Source organism: Chrysochloris asiatica, unplaced genomic scaffold, assembly GCF_000296735.1.
Source record: "Chrysochloris asiatica unplaced genomic scaffold, ChrAsi1.0 scaffold00009, whole genome shotgun sequence".
Lineage (NCBI taxonomy): Eukaryota > Metazoa > Chordata > Mammalia > Afrosoricida > Chrysochloridae > Chrysochloris > Chrysochloris asiatica.
This window is the reverse complement of record NW_006408527.1, coordinates 23,105,106-23,117,481: the sequence shown is the minus strand read 5'-3', so window position 1 is coordinate 23,117,481 and position 12,376 is coordinate 23,105,106.

Below are 12,376 nucleotides of genomic sequence, written 5' to 3'. Positions count from 1 at the left end.
ATTACCTTTAGTAAAACTTTACTCGCATGGGATATCAAAGAGATTGTCCGATGATTTCCGCATTCTGTTGGGTCACCTCTCTTTGGAATGGCCACAAATACAGATCTCTTCCAATCAGTCAGCCAGATAATCATCTTCCAAATTCAATAATGAGTAATTATTATGACTAACTGCGATTGTTACAACTGTAAAGGTAGAAGTTGTATAACAAAAAGTGGGGAGTAGTTAATCTTACATTCCAGGAACAGAGGACTCTAGGACCATCAAGAGAGAAAGAGCATGAGTGGAACTTAGGATCCTAACCAGAGAAGCAGCAACACCAGAGAGGGAGGCAGAGGTGATGGCATGGAGAGATAGAGCAGCTGAGTACTCTAAACTCAAGGAAAGAGAAATACTGTGTGCTGGTGGGCAGGTGGCTGGCTTGCAAAATGTGCCCTTTTATTGTTTTCATGATTATATATTACTGCATGTTTTTGTGTACATCAAAAAAAAAAAAAAAGGTGGGGAGGAAAGAGAAATACTGTGTGCTGGCAGGCAGGTGACTGGCTTGCAAAATGTGCCCTTTTATTGTTTTCATGATTATATATTCCTGCATGTCTTTGTGTACATCAAAAGAAAAGGCGGGGGGAATAGAGGCAAATACTGTTAACCAATGGTGCATGGAGGGGATTGTAATCATTGCAATAACAAAATGCAGTTGGTTGAATGCAAAACTGATGTTCTGCCTTGTAAACTATCACTCAATTCACAATAAAAGCTTTAAAGGTGGGAGCGAAGATCGTGAAGAAACATTTTGGGGTGGTGATCGTTCCATGGGTGCATGTATCTGTCAAATTTCATCAAGGCTTAGGAAGTGGGATCAGTGATGTTACATTGTGGAGATTGCATTCAATGAAAAGGAACAAAATGTGTATGAGTTTTTGAATGGAAAATTGATCTACTCTATAAACCTTCAAGGAGCTTTGGTAGTGTAGTGGTTATGAGTCAGGCTGCTAACCTCAAGACCAGCAGTTCGAAACTACCAGCCATTCCATGGGAGAAAGATGAGGATTTCTACTCCTGTAAAGATTTACAGCCTTGGAAACTCTATACAGGGTCTCTGAGTCGGAAATGACTACACGGCACACTACCACCACCACTACCACTATAAACTTTCACTCAATTCACAATAAAAAGTTCTTTATTGTTTTGTATTTACCAAGTTGTATGGCAGAAAGATATGGCAGCCTGTTTCTATAAAGACCGTTGTTAAGTGCCATCAAGTCAGTTTTGACTTGTACTGACCCTGTAAGAGTGGCTGGTGGGTTTGAACCAGTGACTTTGCAGTTGGCAGTGCTTATTAGCCTTAGAAACCCTATGAAACAGTTCTTTCTGTGCTTTGGGGTCTCTGCAAGGGAATCGATTCACTGGTGCCGTTGAGTTGGGTCTGACTCATACTGACCTTGTATAGGGTTTCCGAGGAGCGTCTGATGAGTTCAAACCACCGACCCTGCGGTTCAAATAGACCTTTCAGCTGAGTGCTTATCCTATGGTGCTACACCATATTGTTAAGTGCCGTTGAGTCAGTTCCAATTCATAGTGTCCTTGTATAGAGTTCCTGAGGAGCAGCTGGTGAATTTTGTGATCCAGTGTATTATTCCACAGCACCACACCAGGATTCACTATATGAGCAACTTATTGTATGTTAATTATGTGCCAATAAAATTGTAAAAGAAAAAAACTCACTTGCTTTAGTTTCCCATTTGCTCAAGCAGACACAGAACAGGCTGGTCACTGGTACAGTTTTTGGGAGTCCCAGCCTGCTGAAAGCAGTTACATTCTCTCCCCTTCTCACTGAGAGTTCCCAGTCCTCAACCTAAATGAGGAACCAGTACAGTTGCCATCGAGTCACCTCTGACTCATAGTGACCCCATGTGTGTCACACAGTGCAACTGTATGCTCCATAGAGTTTTCAGTGACTGATTTCTTAGAACTGTTTTATTGTGAATTATGTGATAGTGAATTAAGGAGCTCTGGTAGCATAGTGGTTACGAATCTCATGGTCAGCAGTTCGAAACTACCAGCTGTTCCACGGGAGAAAGATGAGACTTTCTGCTCCCATAAAGATTTATAGCCTCGGAAACCCTGTACAGGGTCGCTATGAGTCGGAACCGATTCCATGGCACATAACAACAACAACATGTGATAGTTTACATGGGAGAACGTTAGCTTTACATTCATCCTATAGTATATCATTACATTTCTATGGTTATAATCCCCTCCATGCATCATCAACCAACCAAAGGGGACACTCCACAAGCCTGCCACCTGGTTGTCAGCACACAGCCCCTCTCCCTCTCTGGATCTAGAGTTCCCAATCACTCCATCTCTCCACGTCTCTGCCTCTATCTCTGGCATCACTGTTTCTCTGGGCAGGGTCACGCACTCCACTCTTCTCTTTTGATGGTCCCAGGGGCCTCCGCTCCTGGACTGCAAAGTCAACCACTCCCCTCCTTTTGCTACAAAAATGTCTACCTTTACATTTCCAACCTTCACAGTCAGTCCTGATAACAATTATTCACTATTGTACCACATGAGTGCTATCCCCATCTCCTCTCATCAGTCCTGCCTAGACAGATTGGATACTACTCAGTGGAGATTCTACCTTCCTCTGTGCCCTCTAGATCTAGGCTACCTCTTGAAAGTTTGTAAGCCAGTCACTTCTTGCCTTTGTGGTCCCCCTCTATTTTGGGTAGCCAATGTCCAAGTTGCCCATCCCTGTCTACCCTGTATATTGAGGGGGGTGGGAATGATCCTCGCTGTAAAGATTTGTTCCCTCTTTTGAGCTGTCGCATCCATAGGTGTAGGTCAAGTTCATCAAATTATATCAGATTACTCTTTTTTCCATTTTCTTTCTTCTTATAGTTGAGCGCTGATCATCCAGTCATTGAAGCCAGGTCAAGTGGGTATTATGTGTAAGTGTGGGTGTTCTTATGTGTATGCCCTCTCTTCTTATTAGCTGGATGCTTGATGACTGATTTTTCCAAAGTGAATCATCAGGCCTTTCTTCTGAAGCATCTTTGGGTGGACTTGAGCCTCCAACCTTTTGGTTGTCAATTGAGCATGTTAACCATTTGCACCACATAGAGACTAGATGGGGGATGACAGCAGAGAATTAGATGATCACAAAGAGGGAAAAAGCATACAAAAAATGAGGAAGGGGGAAGAATCAGTGGCAACATGGTGAGCTCCAGATCTGGAGACCCTCTAGATATTAAAAGTGAAAAGGGCCCGATGGCTCAGTACATCAACCCAGCTCAGGAGAAAATGACTTTAGTGCAGCAATACTTCATGCAAATGGTGTAACTTGTCCAATGACAGAAGACACTGCCTCAGTGGCAGAACTGACCTGGGCATCTTGTCCCTGCTGCTATTTATGGTCACACCTTCTGCCCACTGTCCCAGGAGTCTTTGCTAGATGAATTAAAAGATGAGGTCAAAACTGCCTGAGCCCAAGCTCTGGCAAGAGCGTCAGGTCCCTGGTCCGGATAGGCTCTGCACATCTCTAACCTTCTGAAAGTCCCTTCCCAAGAAAGATGATGCTCCAAGATGCTATAGAAAGTGAAGACTGCTCACAGCGTGTTGACCTTTCTAATCTTATACCAAGACTGAACCCAAGAAGCCAGGGATTTACACATTTGGCCATCGTGAAAGGAATGTTACCCATTACATTCACGATGTTCAGTGACTAAGCCCTTCTTAACGTTTGTTTCCTTGTTTGATGAGTGTGCAACCTGGTTTTTCTTAAGCATGGTTTACTTACCTTCACATCTCCGGGATGGGAGGTGGCAGCTCCTAGCCTGGTTGGAGCCTGAGGTGGGAATGATGGGGGTCACATTGAGAATAATAGATGAAGTCGTGTAGCCTGAAAAAAAAAAAAAAAAAGGAGGACCCCAGAGAGGAAAAAGCCAGGAGCTAGGAGAGCTGGAAAACAAAGAGATGCAATGACAGACCAAGGAACAAGGAAAGAGAAGGGAAGGGGGAAGGAAGCCCTCAGCAGGCACAGGAATAAGAAGGCAGTCTCCAGATAATCCTAGTCAGATGTCTCACCCTGCTCTGTGTCAGATGCCACCCTTGTAAACCTTTGATGAAGTTAACAAATAACCCACCCGCCTTGCCTAGAAGCTATTGATTTTCAGTCCCCACGGAGACATAATTTCCTTGTATTTTAATAGATATGTGCCTCTGCCAGACACTGAAGAGTGTACTGCCAGCAAATGAGCTTTTAACACTTAAAAAATAGGGGGAGAGGTGGGGGCACACAACACACAAGATTAACCTCTCAATTGCCAGATTGCCAGAAATGTTACCAGATGGAGGATGTTAGGGACAGTCATGAACACCAGCACCCCCAGCAATGTGTACAGCGAATCTTATGGGATAATTTTAAGAGAATTCAAAAGCCCTTTTGACAACAACAGCTCATACGGGCCTGAGATCAAATGATGTCTTGAAAAGTTCATCTTTGTCCTGCCCCCTCCCTACCCTCCTTGCCACCCAGCACATGTATGAGCAGACACTTAGCCTTGAGGAGAAGTAGGATGAATCTAGTGAAGGTGCAAAGAGGAGAATCAGAGAACAGCTTTTCCCTTTCTAACTTCCAAACTAGATTGGAGGACCCCATCCCATGCCCAACCTACCCCTGCCAAAAGGAAGGTCAAGCCTTTGTGGAGCAGAGTTGAAGTCACAACTGAAATAAGAAAGAACCCAGAGGGGTCCATCCTCTGTCTCCTGTCTCTCTCTTCCCCACCCTCCACAGACTCACGAGGGTCCCTTGATGGGGAGGAGGCAGAGGGAGGACAGTGGGCCTAGCCCTTGGAGGAGTCAGGCCCCAAGAAAGAATGACCAGACTTGGGGTGCCTTGGAGAGACAGTGAACCTCTGACCGTGGCTGGTGTCTGGGCCCACATGTGCAGATGATTCCTGGTCACCATGGGTGAACCTCCATTTGGACCCTGAGAGGAGACTAAGCAAGTGTCGGTGATGGCAGGTGCGGAAAGTCTTCCATCAACGGTGGCCTGCATGCTGCCCAGGAATCACTGGCCTTGGTAAAGTCCCACCCAACCTGCTTTGTGTGGTCAGAGCATACCTAAGCCACCCCCAAACAATAGATGGGCCCTGCTCCCCAGAAAGACAGTGGTGGTACTCGGTTAGCGCTAGACAGTGGAGAGACCCATTCTTATTAAATTAGCTTAAATCCTATACAAACTGTTAAATTAACAGTTTTGCTCAATGTACTCTTTCATTTACCTTCCCTTCTCTGTTCTCCCTCTTTTCTTCTCTTACTTTCTGTCTGTTTGCTTCACCTCATTTCCTCGTTCCCTATCTCCCTTCTTTCCTTTTATCACTCTCCCCTTCCTCCTTTCCTTTCCCTACCTGCCTTCCTTGCTGGGGATACAAAGTTTAAAAAGACTCAATCTCCACCCTTGGTATACTCCTGGGGGTGGGGGACTTGTTGTTATGTGCCATGGAGTTGGTTCCGACTCATAGCGACCCTGTACAGGGTTTCCGAGGCTGGAAATCTTTACGGGAGCAGAAAGCCGCATCTTTCTTCTGCAGAACAGCTGGTAGTTTCGAACTGCTGACCCTGAGGTTAGCAGCCCAATTTGTAGCCACTATACTACCAGAACTCCTTGGGGGGGGGGGGGGGGACTGGAAACCTATAATTATAATTGTTGTTGTTAAGCACCGTCGAGTTGGTTTTGACCCATATAGACCCTGTATAGGGTTTCCGAAGAGTAGCTGGTGAGCTTGAACCTCTGACCTTGTGGTTCAAACCAGCTTTGCAGTCCAGCACATTAATCCACAGCGCCAAGTAAATAAATGACACAATTAAGTTTTCAATTGCTATGAGAACACTAAGGAAAACGCAACTGAGTTTGTCAGAAAGGGTGAAGTCAGGTTGAGACAGAAGGGCAAGGCATTTTCTGGGTGCAGAAAGGTTGTAGAGGGAGCAAGAGAGAGTGTGTGTGGCCTGTGAGAAAAGGGAGTTGTCAAGTGTGGTAGGGCTGGTATGAGGCAAGGCGTGGGAAGGGTCTTGATGCAGATGCGTGGGCGTGCTGTCATGTGATCCTACAATAATGCAAGAAATGAGCATTTCAAGAACAGTTCCCAAGCTCCTGTTAGACACCTATCTTCAACAATTCACTTAGCTCCTCTGATCCTCAGTTTTCTCATCATAAAATGAGATTAACAGGATACTCGCACAAAGATTTAAAGCCTCGGGAACCCTATACAGAGTGTCTATGAGTCAGAACAGACATGACAACACTGAACAACAATAATTGCAATGATTAGGAGCCCTGGTGGCATAGGGGTTAAGTGCTCAGCCACTCACTTCAAGTTTGGCTGTTTGAACCCACTAGCTACTCTGGGGGTGAAAGTGTGGCAGCCTGCTTCTATAAAGATTTTCAGTCTTGAATACTTCATGGTTAAACCTGGAGGACATTTTGCTGAGTGAAATTAATCAATCACAAAAGGATCAAGGTTGTATGAGACCAATGTTGCAAAAAGTTAAAAAGGTCTTTTTGATAAAAGAAACCATCCCCTCCTGGTGGGGGGAGGGAAAATTATTCATGGGCTAGAGGGTAGACACATATTAACATGGTGACAGGGCAGGTACTATACAACAAGAGGGAGGTTAGCAGAGGAGAGATAAAGGTAGCCTATGGGAGACAGAGGGAGGAATGCAATAGATTAAGTGATTAGAGGTAAATGGCTGTTAACTGTTGGTTGTTGTTGTTGTTAAGTAACGTGGAGTCGGTTCTGACTCATAGTGACCCTGCACAGGGTTTCCGAGGCAGCAAATCTTTATGGGAGCAGAAAGCCTCATCTTTCTCCCGCGGAACAGCTGGTAGTTTCGAACTGCCAACTTTGAGGTTAGCAGTCTGATTCGTAACCACTACGCTACCAGAGCTCCTTTAACTGTTGATATGTGGAGGGTATTACAACCATGTAATGAAGCAAAGTATATGATTTGTTGAGTGTAAAACTGACCATCTGCTCTGTAAACCTTCACTTAAATCACAATGAAAAGTTTAGAAAAACCAACAAACACGCTCTGGAGTAGTTCCACTCTGTTCTAGAAGGTCATTATGAGTCACAGTCAACTTGATGGGCAATGAGTTTGGTTTTTGGTTTATCGCAGATTATATGAGATCTTGAAGGTAATAAACACAATGAATCCACCTTGACATAGGCATATCTCATTTTATTGTGCTTTGCAGATATTGTAGATTTTACAAGTTGAAGATTTGTGGCAACCCTGTGTCAAGAAAGTCTCTCAATGTCATTTTCCAACTGCATGTGCTCACTTCATGTTTCTGGGTCACATTTTGGTAACACTCAAAGTATTTCAAGCTTTTCCATAATACTATTGCACAAGGTCAGCAGTTCGAAACTACCAGCTGTTCCGTGGGAGAAAGATGAGGCTTTCTGCTCCTGTAAAGATTTACAGCCTCAGAAACCCTGTACAGGGTCTCTATGAGTTGGAACTGACTCCACAGCACAACAACATTGCACACTTAATACATGGTTGTTGTTCAGTGCTATTGAGTTGGTTCCAACTCATAGCAACCCTGTATAGGACTTTCAAGGCTGTAAATCTTTGTGGGAGCAGAAAACCTCATTTTTCTTCCAGGAAGTGTCTGGTGGGTTCAAACTGTCAACTTGTCGTTAGCAGTCCAGTGCTTATCCTACAGAGGCACAGCACTCCCTAATAAGTATAGTATATACACCTAATTTTCATAAGTGTTAGGAAACCGAAAAAAGTAGTGGACTCTATGGCGATATTCACTTTATTGTGGTAGTCAGAAACCAAACTTGAAATATCTCTGAGGCATGCCTGTAAATGCTAGCTATTAGTGTTCTGGAGTCCCTGATAGTGCAAACTGCTAATGACAGCTAACTGAAAAGTTCTAGTCCATCCAGTGGCCCCTGGTCATCTGAAAAATCAGTCATTGAAAACTCTTTGGATCATAATTCTACTCAGGCACACATGAGGTTGCCATGAGTCTGAGTCAACTCAGTGGCAATTAGTTGCTGATTTTTATTATTGTTCTACAGATGAGTAAATCAAGGGGCAGAGGCACTTTTAAAAGAGCATACAGTAAGAAATGGGAGCACATTTTCTCCAAGAGCAAGGTTTCCTTTCTCTCAGCGCCTGGTCTATTTCTAAAGTTTAAATGGAGGAGCCTGGCTCCCCTCCCTGACTCAGTGATAATGGGTCTATGTTTCTCCTCCTTTCTCTGGGTCTTGGCATCTCTTCCTGACCACCATGTAACCTCCATTTCTGTTATTTTGATTTTAAACAAATACCAGTCTGGTCTCTCTTCTCTGAACCTTAGTTTCCATCTCACCAAAGCACTGCTTCCAACATCCTAGTTTTTTTGATTGGTATTCAATGCCAGAATGATTACTTTGCCCTTGGAGTTATGTTGTTAAGTGCCAGTGAGTTGGTTCCGACTCATAGCGACTCTGTATAGTGTTTCTGATGCTGTAAATCTTCATGGGAACTATCAGTCACTTTAAAAAATGCCTCTACACCGTGGTCTCCTCAATTCAATTTTAAGTTCATTTTGGGGATACAGTTGTATGATAAAGGAGAAAGAATTGATGGAAGTAGAAAACTTGGGGACAAATCCTAGCTCTGTCACTTGCCACTTCTGGAAGCTGGCCCCTCGGTGGTCTCAGCAGTATAGTGGAACTAGTAAGAGATATAGATTGGGGTTGGGAGGTGACCAGCACTATGAGCTGTTAGCCCCAAGGCAGGAGTACTGTGACTAGATCCAATGCTGGAAGGACCCTGTGAAATAAGGTTGCGGGTCGAGGTTTGCAGTGTCTTCAGTAGTGAATTGTGGCAGGAGCTGGACTTGAAGCCACTGGGGGTTTGGTGAGAGCTGTCAGGTCCATTAGAGGACTAGGCCTGATGCTAAGGTGTGTGGGCACAGCATTACTGCTTCCAGCTTCACCTAAAAGGTCCAGGTGTCTCCCTGGTTGGCTTCCTTCTGTCTTGACGGTCTGGCCCCCTCACTAGCCAGGATTTGACAGAATGAAAACAGTAACTTCTTACCAAGTTCTGATAAGCCACGTTCTGTCACATTTATATTTTACAACCACCCTGTAAATTAGAACAAAGTAGGAATTATTCTCCCATTTTACAGATGGAGAAGCAGAGACTTGAGGGTTATGTAAACTGCCCAACATGGAGTTAAGAAATGGGATTCAGATACAAAAATGTTGGGCTCCCAAGACTTATGTTCTTGCAGAGACTCCATTAAGAGGCCCAGATTGGCAATTCAGTAGCAGTGACTCAGGCCTTCTAGAGCAGAGGTTGGGAACACACCAGGGCAGCATTCATGAACTCTGCAACTGGGCCTGCCTCCTTGGCCTTTCCAGCAACCTGCCATCTGGGCTCTGCATTGCCCAGATGGGTAGGCTTCCCCTCACCCCCAGTCCCACATGCTGCTTAGTGCTAACCCCCCTCTTGGCAGCCATACCCCCATCCCTTATGTCAGACCCCCACCCAGCTAGCAGCTGGGCCCCAAGTCTGCAGGGAGCTGGCAGGAGTAGGGAGGGACTGGCAGACACTGCCCCTGGTCAGTACCCCCAGGCAACAGAAGGTGGTTCTACCTTTGTCAGATGGTCCTGCTGAGAGAACTACAAAGGCCCCTCACTCCCAGCCCTGGACCCTCACCCTTCCAAAGCTTAGGCTTTATTTGAGAAGCTTGACATCCCTCTCTGTTCTGTCAAGTGAAGCTGGGGTAGAGGTGGGATTTTTCATATTCTGATTAGTTGTTGTTAAGTGCCTTCTAGTTGGTTCTGACTCATAATGACCCTGCATAGGGATTCTGAGAAGTGACTGGTGGGTTTAAATGGCAGTCCAGTGCTTATGCTTCAGTGCCATACCAGGACACCTCTGATTAATTACAACATATTATATATTGCATGGGAGTCCTGGTGTGGTACTGCAGGATAATGCACTGGACTACAAAGGTCAGTTTGAACTGCAAGGTTAGCAGTTCAAACCCACCAGCTGCTCCTCATAAACACTATACAGGGTTGCTATGAGTCGGAATCAACTCAACAACACTTAACAACCACATATATTGCATAGTCAGCCCTTGGTCTTGTTTTGGCTGATGAGATAGAGCTTTTCCAAGGAGCTCTGGTAGTGTAGTGGTTATGAATTGGGCTGCAAACCTTAAGGACAGCAATTTGAAACTGCCAGCTGTTCCGTGGAAGAAAGATGAGGCTTTCTGCTCCCATAAAGATTTACAGCCTCGGAAATCCTGTACAGGGTCGCTGTGAGTCGGAACTGACTCCACGGCACATAACCACCACCACTACAGTAGAACTTTTCCACCATCTTTTCCTACAGATGTAGTCAATTTGATTCCTATGTATTTCATCTGGTGAGGTCTATGTGTATAAAAGGCTTTTATGTTGCTTTAAAAAGGCATTTGTAATGAATAAGTCGAGTTCAGACTGAAGCTGAAGAAAATGAGAACAAATCCACAAGAGCCAAAATACGACCTTGAACATATCCCACCTGAATTTAGAGACCATCTCAAGAACAGATTTGATGCATTAGGCTCTAATGACTGAAGACGAGAAGAGCTGTGGGATGGCATCAAGAACCTTATATAGTAAGAAATTAAAAATACAGGAAAGAAAGAAAATACTAATATGGATATCAGAAGAGACTCTGAAACTTACTCCCAAATGTGGAGAAGCTCGTGAATGGAAGAAATGAGGAAGTAAAACAGCTGAACAGAAAATTTCCAAGGGTAGCTCGAGCAGGCAAAGTCAAGTGTTGTAATCATATGTGCAAAGGCCTGGAGTTCATAAACCAAAAGGGAAGACAGAACACACTCAGCATTTCTCTAACTGAAAGAAGTGAAGAGAAAATTCAAGCCTTGACTTGAAATATTGAAGGATTCTATGGGCAAAAGATTGAATGATGCATAAAGCATCAAGGGAAGATGGGAGGAATATACAAAGTCACTGTACCAAAAAGAAATGGTTGATGTTTAACCATTTCAAGAGGTAGCATATGATCAAGAACACATGGTACTGAAGGAAGAAGTCCAAGCTGCACTGAAGGCAATGGCAGAAAACAAGACTCCAGAAATTGACAGAACACAAATTGTAATCTTCAACAAACTGATACAGTACTGGAGGTGCTCACTCATCTATGCCGAGAAATTTGGAAAACAGCTACCTGACCATTTCAAAGACAGTTGAATGTGGAAATCATTGAACAATACCATTAATATCACTGCAAGTAAACTTTTGCTGAAGATAATTCAAAAATGGTTACAACAGTACATCCAACTAACTGCCAGAATTTCAAGCAGATTCAGAAGAGGACTTGGAACAAGGATATCATTGCTAACATCAGAAGGATCTTGGTTGGAAGCAGAGAATACCAAATACTTTATTTGTGCTTTATTGACTATACAAAGACTTTTCGACTATATGGCTCATGATAAGCTATGGACAACATTGCAAAGAATGGGTATTCCAGAACACTTAATTGTGCTCATGAGGAACCTATATGTTGACCAAGAGGTAGTTTGAACACAATAAGAGGATACTAAATAGTTTAAATCAGGAAAGGTGTGAGCCCAGGTTGTTTTCTTTCACCATGCTTTTCAATCTATGTATTTGACTCCATATGATAAACACTGGACTATAAACCGCAAGGTTGTTACTTTGTGCCCACCAGCTGCTCTGAGGGAGGAAGATAAGGCTTTCAGCTCCTGCAAATAAAAAAGCTTCAGAAGCCCTATACAGGGTAACTAACTATGAGTTGGAACCAAAGAATATTAAAAATGCCAGTAGAACAAATATGTATTGGAAGAAGTACAGCCAGAATACTCCTTAAAAACCAAGATGGCGAAACTTGACCTGTTATACTTTGGACATATTATAAGGAGGGACCAATCCCTGGAGAAAGACATAGTGCTTGCTAAAGTGGAGGGCCAGCAAAAAAAGAGGAAGACTCCCCACCCCCAATGAGATGTACTGATGCAGTGACAGCAACAATGAATGGGCTCAAGAGTAACCACAATTGTGAGGATGGCGCATGACCAGGCAGAACCAAGTTGACCTAACAATAACATATTGCAAGGGAGCATTGGTGATTTTGTGGCAGCATTCTCACCTTCCATGCTCTTGCATGGAACTGGTTCAGTTCCCAGAAAATGCACTTCATTGGCAGCCACTGCTTATCTGCCAATGGAGACTTGTATGTTGCTATGATGTTAAACAGGTTTCAACAGAGTTTCCAAAGTAAGACTTAGATTATGGTATGACCCAGGACCAAGTATGTGAGA